This window comes from Phodopus roborovskii, unplaced genomic scaffold (genome assembly GCF_943737965.1).
Source record: "Phodopus roborovskii unplaced genomic scaffold, PHOROB, whole genome shotgun sequence".
Taxonomy (NCBI): domain Eukaryota; kingdom Metazoa; phylum Chordata; class Mammalia; order Rodentia; family Cricetidae; genus Phodopus; species Phodopus roborovskii.
The window spans coordinates 5,510,921-5,528,115 of record NW_026126583.1 but is presented as its reverse complement, the minus strand read 5'-3'; positions in this window follow the sequence as shown (position 1 = coordinate 5,528,115).

Sequence of the window (17,195 nt, the reverse complement as noted above, 5' to 3'; positions counted from 1 at the left end):
GAGGGCATAGCCCTATATGTGGAGTGGGGGAGGGTCGGAGGGGAGAGTGGTCAGGGTGCATGTGAGGGGGTAGAGAGAATAAGAAGGAGGAAAGAAGGAGAGGAAGGAGGGAGGCAGAACTGGGATCAATGTGTAAAATAAAATTAATTAAGAGAAAGAGAGAGAGAGAGAGAGAGAGAGAGAAGAGAGAGAGAGGATACCCAATGTTTGGTTTAGCTTGAATCCTGAATTATGACTATCTACACTGACTGGATGAACAGGAACATGAGACTGTATAGCCTAGAAACATAGGGTAGAATCAAACACAACTGGCCAAAGAATCAATGAAATTATTCCAAATGATATTCTGCTATACTCATAGTTTGTGGATTTGTCCAATAGTCATCACAGAGGCTTTCTTGGGTAGCAGATGAGAACAGATGCAGACCCATAGCTAGATATTATACAAAGAGAGAGTCTAACTTGGATGACTCCATTGGTCCCACCCTTGGATATCTGGGAACCCCAAGGAAGTGGGGCAAGATTTTAAAGCATGCTCTACTCATTCTCTGGATTTTTCTTAGAGTCTGCCTTGTCAATAATCATTTCCAATTTTGTTAATGTGGACATTCTTTCTCAGCCTTTTTGGTAATTTGCATAAGGGTTTATCTATTTTGTTGATATTCTATTAAGAATCAATTGATTCTTTGTGTTATTCTCTCTGATTTCAGTCCTTAGTTTGATTATTTCCTGTCATCTACTCCTCTGGAGAGCGCTTTCTTCTTTTTTGTTCTACAGCTTTTTTCCTTTTTTTTTTTTTTTTTTTTTTTTTTTCATGTAGGCACTTAATGCTTTGAACTTTCCTTTTAGCATGGCTTTCATTGTGTCCCATAAGTTTAAGTACACTGTGTATACATTTTTATTGAATTCCAGAAAATCTTTCTTTCTTGACCCATTTTCATTCAGTATAGGGTTATTTAGTTTCCACATGTTTCTAAGATTTTGTTGTATCTGTTGTTGTTGAAATTTAGCTTTAATGCATAGTGGTCTGATATGTTGCAGATTTTTTTTCAATCATTATATCCATTGAGGCTTGCATTGTTTCCAAGTATGTGTGGTCAATCTTAGAGAAAGTTTCATGTGATGCAGAGATTTATTTTTCGTGTGTGTTTGGGTGGAATGTTATGTATATATCTGTTAGGTTCGTTTAGTTTATAAGTTAGCTTCAGCATTTCCCTGTTTAGTTTTTGTCTGGATGACCTTTCCATTAGGTGTGAGTTTTGGGATTTAAGCTATAATAGTGTTTCTTTTACAAATTTGGTTGCCCTTGTGTTTAGGACATAGATCTTAAGAAGTAAAATACCATCTAGGTAGATTCTTTTTCCTTTGATGATTATGGAATTTCCTTGCCCATCTCTTTTGATTAGTTTTCAACACTGAATTGTTAAGTAAATTGGCTATGCCAGCTTGTTTCTTAGGTTCATTTGTGTCATGAGTTATTTGGATTTAACATTTTCCTTTACAAATTATCCATTTATTTTGCCACATCTTCAAACAGAGGCTCATTTTTCCATCTCTTGTGTTCTGCTCATGAAGTTTGTCTCTATAGTTCCTGTTCAAATTCCTAAATTTTGATTTCCATATTCCCTCAGTTTAGGCTTTCTCTGTTGATTCTATTTCTATCTTCAGTCCATAAGCCATTTCATTTATTTCCTTATACTGTTTGTTTTTGTTTTCCTGGATTTCTTTAGGGGATTTTCCTCTTTCAGGACCTCTATCATAGTCATGTCATACAGGTAGTTTTCAGGTCTTTTTCTCGTGTTTCAGCTGTGATGGATAGCTGGGCTCTAGTGGAGACATACTCTCCTGTCTGTTATTGATTGTATTTTTATGCTGGTGTCTAGGCATCTGGTTGGTTGATTATGGACCTCAGTGCTGGTTTCTGGATTTGTCTTTGTCGAGTAAGTGTTGGCTTCCTGGGTTTCATGTCTTCTCTGGATTTTTGGAGTATATGATACCTGTGTGTTTCCTGGTAGGAAATGTTCTTTAGAAATAATAGTTGTGGCCACTGGGGGTTTCAGGTAATTGTGTTCCTTGGTATTGGATGCTGACACTTAGGAATGGGAAATAGCTAATAGTCTGAGAATGTCTACAGGAGGAGAGAGTGCAGAGTGTTCCACCAAAATATTCTCCTTTAGTCTCTCTGGAGTGGGGGAGGAGACAGTAAAGACAGGTCACCCCAGAAGATATGCTCTGGTGCTGGGGATGAGAATGGGGTTAGTAACTAGAGGAACAGAAGGAGAGGAAAAGATCTACAGATTCCTACCAGCTTTCTTGGCAGGAGTAGTCTATAGGTTAGCAGGGGATACCTGATGGAGTTAGGGGTTGGGATAAAGTAACAGCTGGAGAGGGGGATCTTAGGAGGGGCAAGTCTGTGGGATCTACAGTAGATGTGTGTGGAGAGGGAAGAAAGGTTGAGCAGGTGCTCTGTTGCAGAGCTGGGGATGGAGTTGGGAGTATTGGTTCTGGACATAGAGGGAGTGTACATGCTTTCTGGGCAGGAGTAGCCTGTGGTTAGCAAGAGGTGCCTGCTACAGTTGGTGGCTGGGACAAAGCAACAAGTGGGGGAAGGGGGAGGTTAGATGGAAATAGCTGTAGGATCCATAGGAGATGGGAGCAAAGGGCAGGGAATGCTGCCACAGGCGTTCTGCTGCAGAGCTGGAGATGAGGCTGGGGGTTGGATCTGGAGAAAAGAGGGAAAAGAGAGGATATTCAGGCAGTCAACCTGGCTTTCTCTTCATTAGTTTATTTTCAGCCAATACTTTTAAGTTCACTTAGAATCAGACTCTTGGGTATGCTGTGATAAGGCACTTGTCTTCCAGACAAAATTACTGTACGCAAATTTGATCAGTAGCCTGTGGAAATCCAGGCACATTGTTAAGTATTTTATCCTTTAGTCTGCCAAATCAATAATCTTAACATCAAAATGACAATTAATATTTGTCTGCATTGTTCTGGATAGTGTATGCATTCTTTCTGAAGAGTTATTGAATAGTTGCTGGTGCTGAGCATATTGCAGGAGGCAGGAGTCCATGGGACAGTTTGACACCCCCCAAGCTGCTGCCTGTCTGATGAACCTTGCTTGTTGCTGACTGTTGAAAACTCCAATGGAACAACCCATTCTCAAACATTGCCAGCTATATATCTGAAGGGTGAAGGGCAAGCATTAGTCTTTCCAGATTGAAATAGCTAACTAATTACTAGGGTTGGCAACATATACTTAATCAACTCTAAGGATAGTAAATTTAATAAAATGGCATCAAAATATGTTCAAGGGGCTGGGTTAGCTCAGGCTGTACAGCTTGAGACTCATAAATGCTCGAGTGCTATTTTATAAATAAATGAAGCAAAGCAGGGCAACAAGAAAGTAGCAAGAATATTGCAGTAAACACAGAACATAAGAAACAGTGTAATTTAATCTATGGACCATGAAGATAAATTTCACATAATGAAATTCATAATATTCTCTCTTATTATGCTTGCAAATTCACCAGTCTCTCCAGGCACCATTTCTACTTTCATAGTCCACCAGGGAAACACATGACCGAAAGGACAAGTCTCTGGTAATCACACTTAAAAGTCTCACTGTTTAGTCATGCGACCTAACTATAAAACACAAAGCTACACCACTGAATGGTTAAATCTCTCATAAATATAAATTACTATAAGCCATTGCTTCTTTAGAAGAGCACATCGTCACGAAATTAATTCCAATTCTTCTAGAAAATCTGAGCTTTATTCATTCAGTGCCAGGGAAGGATGAGGACCCAGTGGTCTCCTGTAAATAATCACAAATTTCATCACCAACAGCATGAAAGCCATCAGATAAGATTTCATTTTCCAAGCACACATACATACACATACACACACACACACACACAGTGCTTCTTATTTACACTAACAAGAGGAGAATTAAATCCATGTGTTTATGACCTTAATCAGGAAGATAATAGTAATAATAAAAATCACAGAACTTACTGGTAAATTAACACGACTGGTTCCCTAGCTCCACAGGATGGAATAGTGATTTTCAACATAAGCTTAATGACATAATTAAATATATATTTCATTTGTGTTTCAGGAATAATTTTGTACCCAGTGAAACTATAGGGAAAGCCATTGTAGGCAAAAGACAAACTACTGCTTCTTTCTAAGTTGCTTTCCAGCTTTTCAATGTCTCTGCCTTTCCACCTCACTCTCTTGTATCCTGAGATTATTGTTGAAATGGAAATTAATATTTTACTGGGAAAAATGTTTACTGCAATTAAAAAGAAAATCAAATATTCAAATTAATGAGAATTCTCTAATTGTTTTGCTGTTGATCATTGTGCTATGCTGTGGAAAGAAGCTGTTTTCAGAAGAAAACTACATAGCTGTCGCTGCAATTACATGTGTACCAAAGCTCAGGGTACCCCTGTTTCACAGTGAAGTATGGTTGTTAATCATCATGTAACACCATCACACTGAGCTTTTGATTATGTGAGATTTACTAGGAAATTACACACATATTCCAAGAACAAAAATAGATTTGAACATTATATGTATGTGAATTTATAGTAAACATATAAACAAACATGCATTTATAAATATGTGTTTACATAAATGGTCACATTTTACACAACAGGTAGGCATGAAGCAATGTGTAATTCATAAATAGAGATGGCCATGACACACCCACTTAATATAACTTACTATGCAAAAAAGTGGAGAGAATGTTTAAATGATTACAGTACTTTGCTGTGTTCTGACAGGAATTCTTTTTGACACAGGAAATAGGGTTTTCCTGTAAGTGTGCTTACTTGCTATCCCTAAGTCTTTAAATATTAACAGAATGGGGAAAAACATGTTGTTACTATTAAATTCTTGCAACTCTTCTCTCTCCTTCTGTGAGCAAGACAACTATCTCTGGAGAGGAGGGGTTGGGAAAAAAGGGAACGGGACTAGCAACTGTATAAGTTAAGTCTTGCCTTCAGATGACAGATTCATTTCTATTTATTACTCATCACCTACAGCAAGGTAGTGGCTTACAGCACACAGCGAATAAAGAACAGGAATGATCCCTGGGGATCGGGTATCACATATAAAGTGGACCCACAAGAAATATGCATAGCAGACACAGATCAGCAAGAAAGTACAAGATTTTCAGAGAATGGGAAAGTATCTTGGGGAGAGGCACACTCTGAGTGTGTCTTGTCAGCCCCGAGTCAGCCTCCATCAGAGGGCTGAGCCCTCTATCTCCAGCTTCTGAATGAATGTGAAGATTTATTTTGGGCATGAACTCTATATTCTTCCTGGAATTATATAATCACAATCATTTAATCTCTAAACCAAAGTCTAGGCCTCATCATCCAAGGCCACACCCTACTTCCCTATCCCTAATTCTCCCCTGAATATGATAGAGTTATTGGAGCTTGAAGCTCTAGGGAGTTTTGTTTTTTTTTTTTTATTCTCCTCCTTTTTCCATTTTGTTTTTATTTTTTCATTTTTGAGACAGGGTTTCTCTGTGTGGTCCTAGCTGTTCTGGAACACATTGTAGTCCAGGCTGGCCTCAAACTCAAAGATCAGCAAGCTTTTGCCTCCAAAGTTCTGGTGTAGATGGACATTTCTGTCTTGCCCTGTCCCAGAGCTATTTAGACTCAAATAAACACACAGGAGATTACATTAATTATAAACTGTCCAGCCCATGGCTCCGGCTTCTTATTGCCTAGCTCTCTCTATTAATCAATGTATCTTCATAGATTTTGCTCCCTCAGTAGCTACATGGCATGTCCCTGGCAACTCACTCTCTGCGTTCCTCTTCCCAGAATTCTCCTAGTCTGGTAGCCCCGGCTGTACTTCCTGCCTGGTTACATCTTGCCCATCCATCCTTTGGCTAAAAGAGCTTTATTCACTAAACAGTAAGAGAAACATGTTCACAGCATACAGAAGGACATCCACAATCATTCTGTGATTAAAGGCATGCATCATTATCACCTGGCTCAGTTTTTCTTTTTTTTAAAACAGACTCTCATATATAGCTCAAGCTGGTCTCCACCACAAGATCCCTCTCTCTACATCTCCTCCCATAAAGACCACCATCCTAGGACACTGCTGCTTCTCTTCCTTTGCCTTCCACCTGTCTCCTTCATGCCGTCAGCACCATCCTTAGAAGAAACTAGAGCTGTGCTTCCTGAAGAGACACTGTTTGATGATGATGACTTATCTGAGACTCCTCCCCCTCCAACCCCGGTTCCTTCCCACATACCTTTCCACACACATCGCTAAACTCAAGGTTCTGACATTGAATTCTGTGAATCTGAATTTAGCAGGTTGTCTGCATCTGTCTTCCAAATGCTATAAAGTGAGTTGTCTGTGTTTCCCTTTCAATTAATAAATTTCAATTCCTTCAGTGTGACAGGGCTTTATGGTTTACTTAAGTATCAAAATTAATTAAAAGATTTAGCATATACATAGATATAATCTCATTATCAACAATTTTAGTTTATCTAAAGATTTGAATGTTTTCCAATTTTATTTTCTTCCCATCCTCTGAGAAGTGTGCTCTCATTTTATTCTTATTGCTCTTTATTCACCAAAACACCACAACCAAGCTAATCTAGCAACATATTCAGTAAAAACTGGGCTGTATGCAAAGACATCTTTCTTTTTGCTGACAGGATGCTAAAAATAGAAGGGCAACCAAAACCAAAAGACTTTATTTCTTCAGACAATGGGAAGTATGGCCAAATGAGCACAGTGTATTATCTGTGTCTAAACTCAACTTAATTTGCACTAGGTTAGTCAGTATGTCCTTCTCGATCAATGCAATAGCCATCATATTATAGAAACTTATAAAATATACAGTGACTACTCTTCTGAGATCTCATCCATCTTGACTTTTGTATATACTAATTTTATTTAATGTCAGAAGATATTGATTTAGGATTAGTTAATGTAGCCTCTGAAAAAACATTTCCCAGAATGCATATTCTTTTTGACATTTGCTTTCAGGTAGTCTTCTTAGTGTCACCGGGCTAATACTGGAATATAACCCAACATAAAAGCCTATCCTCTACTTAGAGAATTTTAACACCACATGAAGCTCCTTCCTCCTTTATATTCTTTCTTTGCAACTTTAAAAAAAAAGTGACACAAAAGTCTAGCCCTGAACCATGCCACTCGTCATTTTCAGCCCAAGTTTTATTACATGATTGATATGGGTCAAAGTATGTCGGCTAACTCAACAGTCACAACAGGATACATGTGTGAAAGCAAGCACACATACATGCCCATGATTTTTTTTTATTACCCAACTCATGGAGAACAAGCTGAAGGATTCCTAATACCTCTAAATTCCACAAATGTTCCTATAATATAAATGGTATAATATTGGCATATGATCTACAGTCATTCTCTGCCATATTTAAATCATCCTCAGACTACTTATTAAACTTACTATGATATAAAAGATATTATATTCTATTGCTTAGGCAATGTTAATTGGAAAAAAACAAAAAAACAAAAATTAGTCTGTTCCTCAAAGACACAGTTCACAATTCTTTTCTAAATGTTTTTGATTCCCAGTTGGTTAAATTCATGGATGTGGTGCCCACAGATAGAAGGGGTTGACTGTTCATATTCTTCATATTCTTTAATGCTATCTAGCTATCCCTCTCCTTCAATCCCGGCTTCTTCAAATGCAGGACCAATCTGAAAATTGCGTTCTCCAGGGAGAGCTAGCGTCCTGGAGTTTCTGTCTGGCCATATGCTCTGTATTTACAATTTGCCTGAATTTACTATTCTGGCATGGTCTCAAAGCAAAGATGAGCAGGATAGGGGTGAGAATGTGACAACCTTCTCATTGCCCCCACAGAATAGAAACTTGTACCAGACCATGGGCCAGTCAGAGTCTGGAAGGAGACTCAGACTGACTAACAGGAGAATGAGTGTGAGTAGCAGGCGAAGGCCTGGCTGGTTCTGTGGATTAGCTTTGCCAGCTCCCCTCAGGTAGTGCTGGTATGGAGACTCCCAGAGAAAGTTCACTGAGAGCAAGTTTACCTGGCGTTTCCTTTCCCATTCCAAGTCCCATCTAAAATGTGAAGAAAGAACATGCTTCCAGGGTGCTGAGAAGATTAACTGAGTTAACATACATAAAGCTCTCAGAACAGGGCCCGGTGCACAATATGTTCTCATTAAATCATTTTGTAAGAAATACAGTATGGCATACAAGAGGGTAAAGGACATTAAATTTAGAAAAGAGTTTGAAAATGGTTTTTCAAAGCCTGAGGCAAGAAGAAGAATTATTTGTTGAAAATGGTATTCTTCATCTTCTCAAAATACAGAATTTTTAAAATGCGCCTAGTACACTGGTGAGAAAGCTATTATCAGAGTTATTTGCTCTCTTGCTTTTCACCAAACATAAGGAAGGCTTTTCAACTGTAGTTACATGGGGATCTTCTCCTTCACATAGACAGGGTCTGACAAGAGCTTAAACTATGGTGTGTGTGCCCCAACCCGTAGCCCCGCTCCACCATGGTAGGCCAGTGTTACTTGTCCCACAAGGACTGGCTTAACGATCTGCATTAAGAAGTGCATGGTTGATTCATTTTCTTTTCAGAGAAGTTAGTCTTCATCTTAATAAACATGTGAGTCCCTGCTCATGTTCCCTATGGTGTTTCTGTGACACATCCTGGTGTTTTGATAAACAGCAAGTTAGCTTGTGGCTGGGACACCCTCTAACCCTGGGGTGACTCTAGCAGCGGCATGCCAGTTAAGAAAGAACCCAACTGTGTCTTAACACAACAGCAGCTCAAATGTGTCTTGAAAAGCAACAGCACAGGTGAGACACAGAGCAATAGCCAGCAGGCAAGAATTAACAAACTATCATTACCTGAAGAAGGAAGAAGATGGAAAAAGGAAAGAGTAATACGAGAGTCTAGCAGAAGCTCTCTTAACTCTGGCATCTGTCTCTACTGCCTAAACCATTTTTCATCTATAATAAATAATAACGGCCAGTAAGCGCCATGCATAGCAGACCCTGTTATCTTTCACAAATGCTACCTCTAAGACCTATAGAAATCGCTGCCATCATTCTAATCCATTTTGCAGATGTTAAAACTGAGGAATGGAGATTGATTTTCACGATTACCTACTTACAAAACAGAGAGGAAGATTCCCAGTGGAGACCTCGAATATTGCTTCTCTGAAAAGGTTGGGAACAAACCACGAAGGTGGAGGCTCAAGCTTTTGTTTGAGATGAACTAAAAAAAAGCCAGGTCTTCTGTTTCTCTGGTTTTCTATTCAGACTAAAGCAATGTGATTTTCATAATGCTGTACATAAGAAACACTAAAAAATGATCATACAGATATATGTTGCAGCAATATCAAAATTTCCTAAAAGTCTCCAAAGGTTCTCCATCCTGGACTTCATTACCACAGGCCAATGCAAAGTTCATGTACTTGTACAGGCCCTTGGATCACACAGCTGAGTGATCTCTTGACTCACTTCAGCTCTGTGGTTTGCAAGGGCAAATATTGGAAAGCTGTCCAGGTTTCTTCTCAATATAAATTAAATTTGAAAGAAGTTAAAATTGAGCTCAAATGAACCCACATACCAACTTGATGTAAGCTGCTCCAAATGCACCAGTGGGGCATGCGCTCTGTTCCCAGTGTTGTGATGGGTGATGGGGTGGTGGGGGAGTACCACAGGTTGAGTGATGAAGACTCAGCCTGCAAACTTGTACTCCAACAGAGAAAACAAAACAGTAAGATGGACAGAGTTGCTGGGAAAGCTCAAGGTAGGGGACTGCTTTTCTCAATCTCATTCAAGGAATAAAAGGAAAGATGCTTATTTATGGAGGTGACCTTCACCAAGCAGACAAGAGGGGGCATCTGATGGCATGCAATGGACTCCAGTCAGTTGATGCCATTTCTTAGATTCTTTCTTTTCCCAAGCTCCAGTGACTCTGGCCCTTCTCCCCTTAACACTTCTCCCACAGAGGTCGGTGTGGCCCCAAAAAGCTTCTCAGTATGTTCTGTAAGGAGTCCTCTAGATGCCCATGGGTCATGGGTCATTCACCTCCTACCTTGACCTGATTTACTGGGGTGATGTTTGCTGCATGATGCATGATAGCTCAGTCAGAATCCCCAGGGCCTAGCAATGAGGCTCCTGCTCCATACAGGGTCCCCTCCACCCTTTCTATAGACAAGTCCAGTTCATGCTAGTGCCTTGCATCCCAGTGTCTAAGCTAATAGATAGCTCTCGCTTGTTTCTCCACTGTACAAGGCTCCCTCCTGTTGTACAGGCCTCCTGTCTGAGCTCCCAGGAACCAGGACACAGACAGATTTTTAGAAGAATCACTGCACTTCCCAAACACTGACCCGTGATCCTGAAACAAATGTTTCCCCTGAACAATGCACTACACCCAACTGTAGGATATGAAACCATCATAGCTCCCTTAGTTCGATCTAGAAAACTGACTCAAAATGGGCCTACCAATCAGCACTTCAGACATTTCAGCATCTATACTACTGCTCTAAGTTATTCCTACAGCTCAACAGTGCAACCCTTATTATTGTTAGGGTGTTCAGTACCTGCCCTGACCACAACAATGTCCACTATAATTTGACTCCACACACCACACCCTGTGGGAAGTGGAGAGCACTGAGTGGGAATTTCCAGGGAGGGGAGGGGCATTTTATCCAGGTCTCTGAGTGGTGTGGGGTTATGCAAAGTATCATACGCCTAGAAGTGCAAACATCTGAGACCCTCCTCCCCCCAAAAAAATGTAACTCATGATTTATTCATCACTATAATGGGAATCCAGAGGTGGGGAGCAGGTAGAAACATGGAGTATGCCCATGACTATGAGCATTTGTGGGTCCTTCTAAGCTATAATTAGCTGCTATTGGGGCTAGAGAAGCAGCTCAGGGGTAAAGCAGCATGTCTAAGGTCCTGAATCAATCCTTAACCTTGCCACACACCATTATAATGACTCTGGCTGGCAGAACAGCTTATTCACATGTCTTATGGATTCTGTTGCTTGGTTGTCCTAAACAAGTACTTTTTGGGTGGGTACTGATGCTGTGGCTCTGTTGGAGGTTCTGCAGCACTTACCTCCTACATCTTAGAATTGAAATGCCCCTTTCCATTATTCTGGCTTATCCAATGAGATATGATTTTTGTGTGTCCTGCCCTTCTCATTGTTTATAAGCAGTAAATAATCACAATTATTTGTATATGCTATTCAAGTTAACAGCAAACCAATGCAAGGCCTCCAGGGATTTTTGTACTGTGACAAAATGCTGTTTTTCAAGTGTAGATATATTACATTAAAAACTTTTTTTAGCTTTTGTGGGATTTGACTTACCCACTAACCACCTGGAAGACATACAAAGCTTTCTTATCTAGGGCAAAGCCACACAGCTCTCCTCCCATAGCCTCTCCCCAGCACAAGAGTCAGAGCACAGTTATCAGCAGCAAGCCTATCATAGGTAGAGCAGAGAGCAGCTTCAGGGAGGTGTTTTGTGTCCTCCCTGGCCCCACCTCGGGTAAACACCGATGCTTTACCTGCCACTCCTCTTTGCAAAGGTCTTCATCCTACTTTTTCTAAGGCACTTGTGTTCTCTAGTGACTGAGACAGAGAAGGGAGGTTAGCATCCTTGTCCTCTGACTCCTGTGCTTCGTGTCACAGTCATTCACAACTACAGGAGAAGCACAGCTCCGCAGCCGACTCACACTAGACTTGATGTGGCTCTATGGAAGGGCTCAGTGACTAGAGTGCTGAGGACCAGTTCATGCTGTGCGCCTTCACTCATGTGTCACACACTTCTCACAAAACTGTCTCAATTGCTCCAAGAACTGGCTGTTTTGCGGACATAAATCTCACGTTATCTTCATCCTCCCTCCTCTTCCTTCTTCCACGTTCCTTCTCTCTTCTTTCCTTCCTTCTTCGTTGCTCTCCCATTTCCTTTTTCTCCCTGCTGCTTCTCCCCCTTGTCTCTGTCCCATCACTCCGCATGTGTGTGTACTCTCAAATAGTGACATGCACAAAATGCAGTTGCTCTGTACTGAGTAGCTAAGGAAAAGAATGATGAAGACCCCAGGAGTGAAGTGTCACTTCTTCCAGCACACGACAGCTGAAGAGATGTGGGCAGTCTCAGTAGCACTATCGCCTCAAATGTTAACTGGGAACACCAGGCCAATAAGCTGGTGTCAGGCCTATTCGCCATACAGCCAGCTTCCTACAGTCAGCTCTTTGGAAGGGAGTTACTGAGGTGCCCACATAAAGAAACAGGTAGTCATGTTCCACTTCCTTGTGAGTAAAGCATTTAGTCTCCTCTCTCTTATTTGATTGGAGATTTTTATCAGTGTGAACTAATGGTTATTTATTTTTAATCTCTGATTTATTCTATATTGTATCATTAATTTTGTGCAATTTCTCTAAGCCCAGCCATTAGGAGTGCTTTCATACTGATTCATGTCAGTCTCCTATGTTTCATCATTTTGAAAAAGTGTTTCTTTTTTTATTCCTTATACTACAAGATCCTCCAAGATCCTGTATGCTTCCTTTCCTAATCCAAAATGTAACTATTTCTTGAAGAAGCCCTCAGTCCTTTTACCACAGAAAGGTATTAGAGACAGACTGCTGGTTGCTATCGGGGTGTTATTACTTCTCCATTCTCTCGGGAGGCAGGGCTAGGAAATATGCAGCCACAGGCCGACTCATGAGCATCTGTGTATCCTCAGTGCATTCTCTATCTAACCCATCTGCATCTGTATTGCTAATGGCAGTTCTTAGCGTACATGCTCTATCTACTCCATTCACATCTTGCTAATGGCAGTTCTTACTTAGAGTACATTCTCTGTCTACCCCTCCACATCTGCATTGTCAATTCAGTCTTCTCTTAGAGTACATTCTCTGTTTACCCCATCAGCATCTGTATTGTTAATGGCAGTTCTTAATTAGGTCCTTAAGCTCACCCAGTAATGTTTGGCTCCTCCTAGCTTCCTGTCATGTTTATCTGTTACCTCTCACTCTGACAGCCTGGAGCCTCTCCGTAGCTTTGCATAACTACAACCCAACTGAACGTTTCAAAATACCGGACCAGTGCTCATCATTTTTAAGATCCTAAAAACAATGAGAAACTGAGGAGACTAAAGCTATATGGGTCCTGAAAGGCAAAAGCATGAGGTAAAAACTAAAGAAAGTGCAAAGGTGCACACTTTAATTAACAATTATGTGTGAGCATTGGTTTTTGAGCTCGGACAAGTCCGCCAAAACGATGACAGAGGAAACTGAGTGAGGGCACACAGGGCTCTGGAAATGCCTAAAACGTCTTTGTAAATCCAATCTTATTCTAAATAACATTTATTAAATCTTAAGAAACAACGAAAGCCTAGAAGCATCTAGCATAGACAAGGCCAAAAAACCAGTAGCCCTGTCATCTCTTTTTATAATAATCTTTATCATTTTGAAAATGAAAAATGAAAAGAAACTTTTTTTTTTTTTTTGCTGTCTAAGTTGTGTTTCTTTGGCAACGAATGAGGCGAGGCCTTTCAAAAGTTATTACTGCCATTCATATCCATGTTCTTTATTTGTTTTTGTTGCAACTGGATTCTTTTGACTTGTTACTTGAGCTTCCATGCTTGTCAGGGGCAGTCCTGAATTACATTTCTGTCTCTGATAGTGATAAGCAGGAACCCCTACATTTAGAAAGATGGATTCTCAGTCACCCACAGATAACAATTTGGAACATGTGTAGATCTATTTCTCACATCTATTTTGGGCACTGTAAGCATGAAGTGACACTGTTGGTGTCAAGAACTTCCTGGCTGCCACATATACTCGCTGTGCCCTTGAAGAAGTCATTTAAATGCTTGGGCCTTAGAATTCTTATCTGTGAAACGCAGACAAATGATGCATTATTATTGCATCCCATATGATGACACATACATAAAACTTAGCATAAAACCAGAAACATAATAAAGAACCCATAAATGGGAGGATGGATAAACATTCCAACCTTAGTTTCTGGTGTTTTAAACAGTAAAATACCAGCCTCTTCAGGATCAGATCTACATTATTGATTGGAATATTTTTAATGTTATAATTTGTTGATTTTGAAATAATAATGAGAATAAATATGTTTAAAAACAATAAAAGAACATCATATATTATCACTAAGAAGTTACTCTTTAGTACCACCATTCTTTGAGAACTGATTGCTTTTAAAATTTCAATGTCCCATTTAAAAAAAAAAAGTGTCACTTCAAAGCAAAAATACAGGTCCTAGTACCATTGACAGATGCCTCATCTGAGTTTCTGATTGATCTTCATACCTAATGAGCTTCAAAGAAACACATAGGATATATTTAATATTGACTAACAAATGGGCAGCTGCTTTGCTATTCTCTTGAGGTTGTGATCTTTCTGGTTTTTATTGTTGCTGTTTGTCTTCTTCTTCAAGTGCAAGGCCTGTGGTGCCCTTCCTACTTGAATACTAGGATCCCAGTAAAAAGTAAAGAAAATGTAATTTAGGGTGTGATTAGAAAATGGAACCTTAGAAACAAATTTAGTAGGAGAGTCAACATAGCATTGAAGTCATTGAATTCTTGGGTTTCTGGCTAGATTTTCTTAGGACCAAAGTCTATAAGAACTCATTATTTCAGGAGACACAAAAATACACACATTCTTTCAGTGCTTCAAAATACTAGTAGCAGTGCCCTGTGTACTGTAAAAATCACAAGTTCTCTCCCTAAATATCTCTCTAGCTCCCTATTTGTCTCTCCCCCCCTCATTTCTCTCTCTCATATATATATATATATATATATATATATATATATATATATATATATCACTATCTGTATGAAGCAAAACTATGTTGTATGTTGATTAGTTGAAGGATCCTTGGTGAAATAAGTCTTATGAGTTGACTGATCCATTCCTCCATTAAAGCCTATCTCCAGGTACTATGGCAACCTATGGGGTGGGAGAAAGTCAACAGACTTACTTAGATGTAAATGAGATGAGTTATTAATAGCAACCAATGTGGCAAGATTCCCATGGGTAAGATAGTGGCAAGGATGTTATGGGGACAATCATCACTTACTGGTTGCATTAAGGCCCATTCCACAGAAAACGGGGGATGGGAAGCTTTTATGTCCCCAAGCTAAACTCAGCACAACATAAAAATGTCTCTATATATGTGATGGGAGATGTCATTCTGTAAATATGTTTCCCTTATTGGTTAATTGATAAAGCACTGTTGGCCCACAGGGAAGGCTTCAAGAGGATTCAAGAGGAATAAAAGGTCTGAACCCTTTCTCCAGTAAGATAAAATCATGTGGAAATACATAGATCGGTAGAAATTAATATTTAAGACAGAGCCAGCCAATAAGAAGCTCTAGACACTGGCCAACAGCTTATATCTAATATAGTGTGTCTGTGTGTTATTTGGGGCTGACAAGGCTATGGGTCCAGGCTGGCAGGAAAGTGCTTATAACAAAATGGTGGGTGGGGGGCCTTTAATGTCCCCAGGCTAAACTCAGCACAACATCGAACTGTCTCTGATTGTGTATCTCTATATGCAGAGACCAGTGAAGCTCTAACACATCATTCTTCTTTGTATAGATAGCAATTAGCACAGTAACTCATAGCTGGTCAAGGTACAAAGTATAACTAAATACCTGTGGAGTGCTCTACCACATATTGAACATAGAGTTTATATGCCCGCCCAAGTCCAAGGGCCCATTACCAAAAAAGGGTTAAAAGATTGTAGACACAGGGACCTCCTGGACATGGCAGCGCCAATGCACTTGTGACCTCAGCAGTTATGGCTGCCTGCACAAGACCAAACTAGTAAATGTTCCAGCATGGCTAGGAGAGGGATTCTGAAGGTCTCACCTCCAGAGGAGGCACTATTTATAGGCAGTTGATGAGTGCTAGGGGGAGAAGAATCAGTTTCCTTCAGTTATGTGACCCCTGAAAGGCTGCCCATGCTCTCTCCAGTAGATGACTCTCAAGTCATTTCCATAGGAATAGCAATGTACTCATATGTTTAAAGTGAATAAATAAAATAAAAAGAGGACATGAAGTCACAGGGGAAGAAAAAGGAACAACAAAAAGTCAAAACTTAATAAAAGCAATAATACTAAACAGCCTCACTATATTCCAGACAACTTTTAATCCTCATTAAGTTAAATCTTCACAAATTGGATGTGAAAAGATGGCTCCGTAGTTAAGAGCACTGGCTGGTTGCTCTTTCCAAGGGCCCAGGTTCAATTCTAGCACCCTCAAGGCCACTCACAACATTGGATCCCAGAGGTGGATCCAATGACCTCTTCTATCCTCCAGAGGCCCCAGGCATACATGCAGGAAAATACCTATACACATAATTTTTTTAATGATCACATACATACCAGTATCCTTTTTGACAATGGGAAACAGACACTTTTAGGAGAGCATTACTTAACTTGCCCAGCTGGACCATCAGTTGCTATCTCTTTCACCCGAATCGAAGCTTGCAGTCTGCCCCTAGTGCTGTAACACTACCTGCTATGGTATCATACACTATTCTGAGAGTCAATCTCTGACTAAATGTGATGTTCTCATTACTCCTGATAGTTATACTCTACCCTCTTCTTCCTCTCAAGGTGCCATCTTTTTATAGGCTCTCACACTCTCTGGTTATGCAGGCTCTCATTGCTATGAAAAAAAAAATTTCCTTCCCAATGTAATTCATATGAAAAGAACACAACACAGGCCAGGCATGGTAAAAGATGCATCCTTGGTCCTTGCAGGAAAAAGAACACAATACAGCAAGAGTTACACAAACTGTGTTACCTTAGAAGTAGTTAATAGCAGAAGTAGGTCCATATATAAAGATAGAATTTGCAAAGTCAAGACTTTGTTAAAAGGGAATACTATACCCTGGGTGAAATATGATCCACAAATTGTTAATTCACCCATTAAGAGTTAGTATCTTGACACAGCCATATGACTAGCACCATAATCAATTTTAGGTCATTTCCAATACTCTCAGGAGACGTGTCGTACACATTAGATGTCACTCTCCACTTCCACAGGAACACTCATGCACCTCAATAGCTTTCAGCTACCATGACCTACTCTATTTAGTCATAGAGTGTTCTAGATAATTCACATAATATAATATGT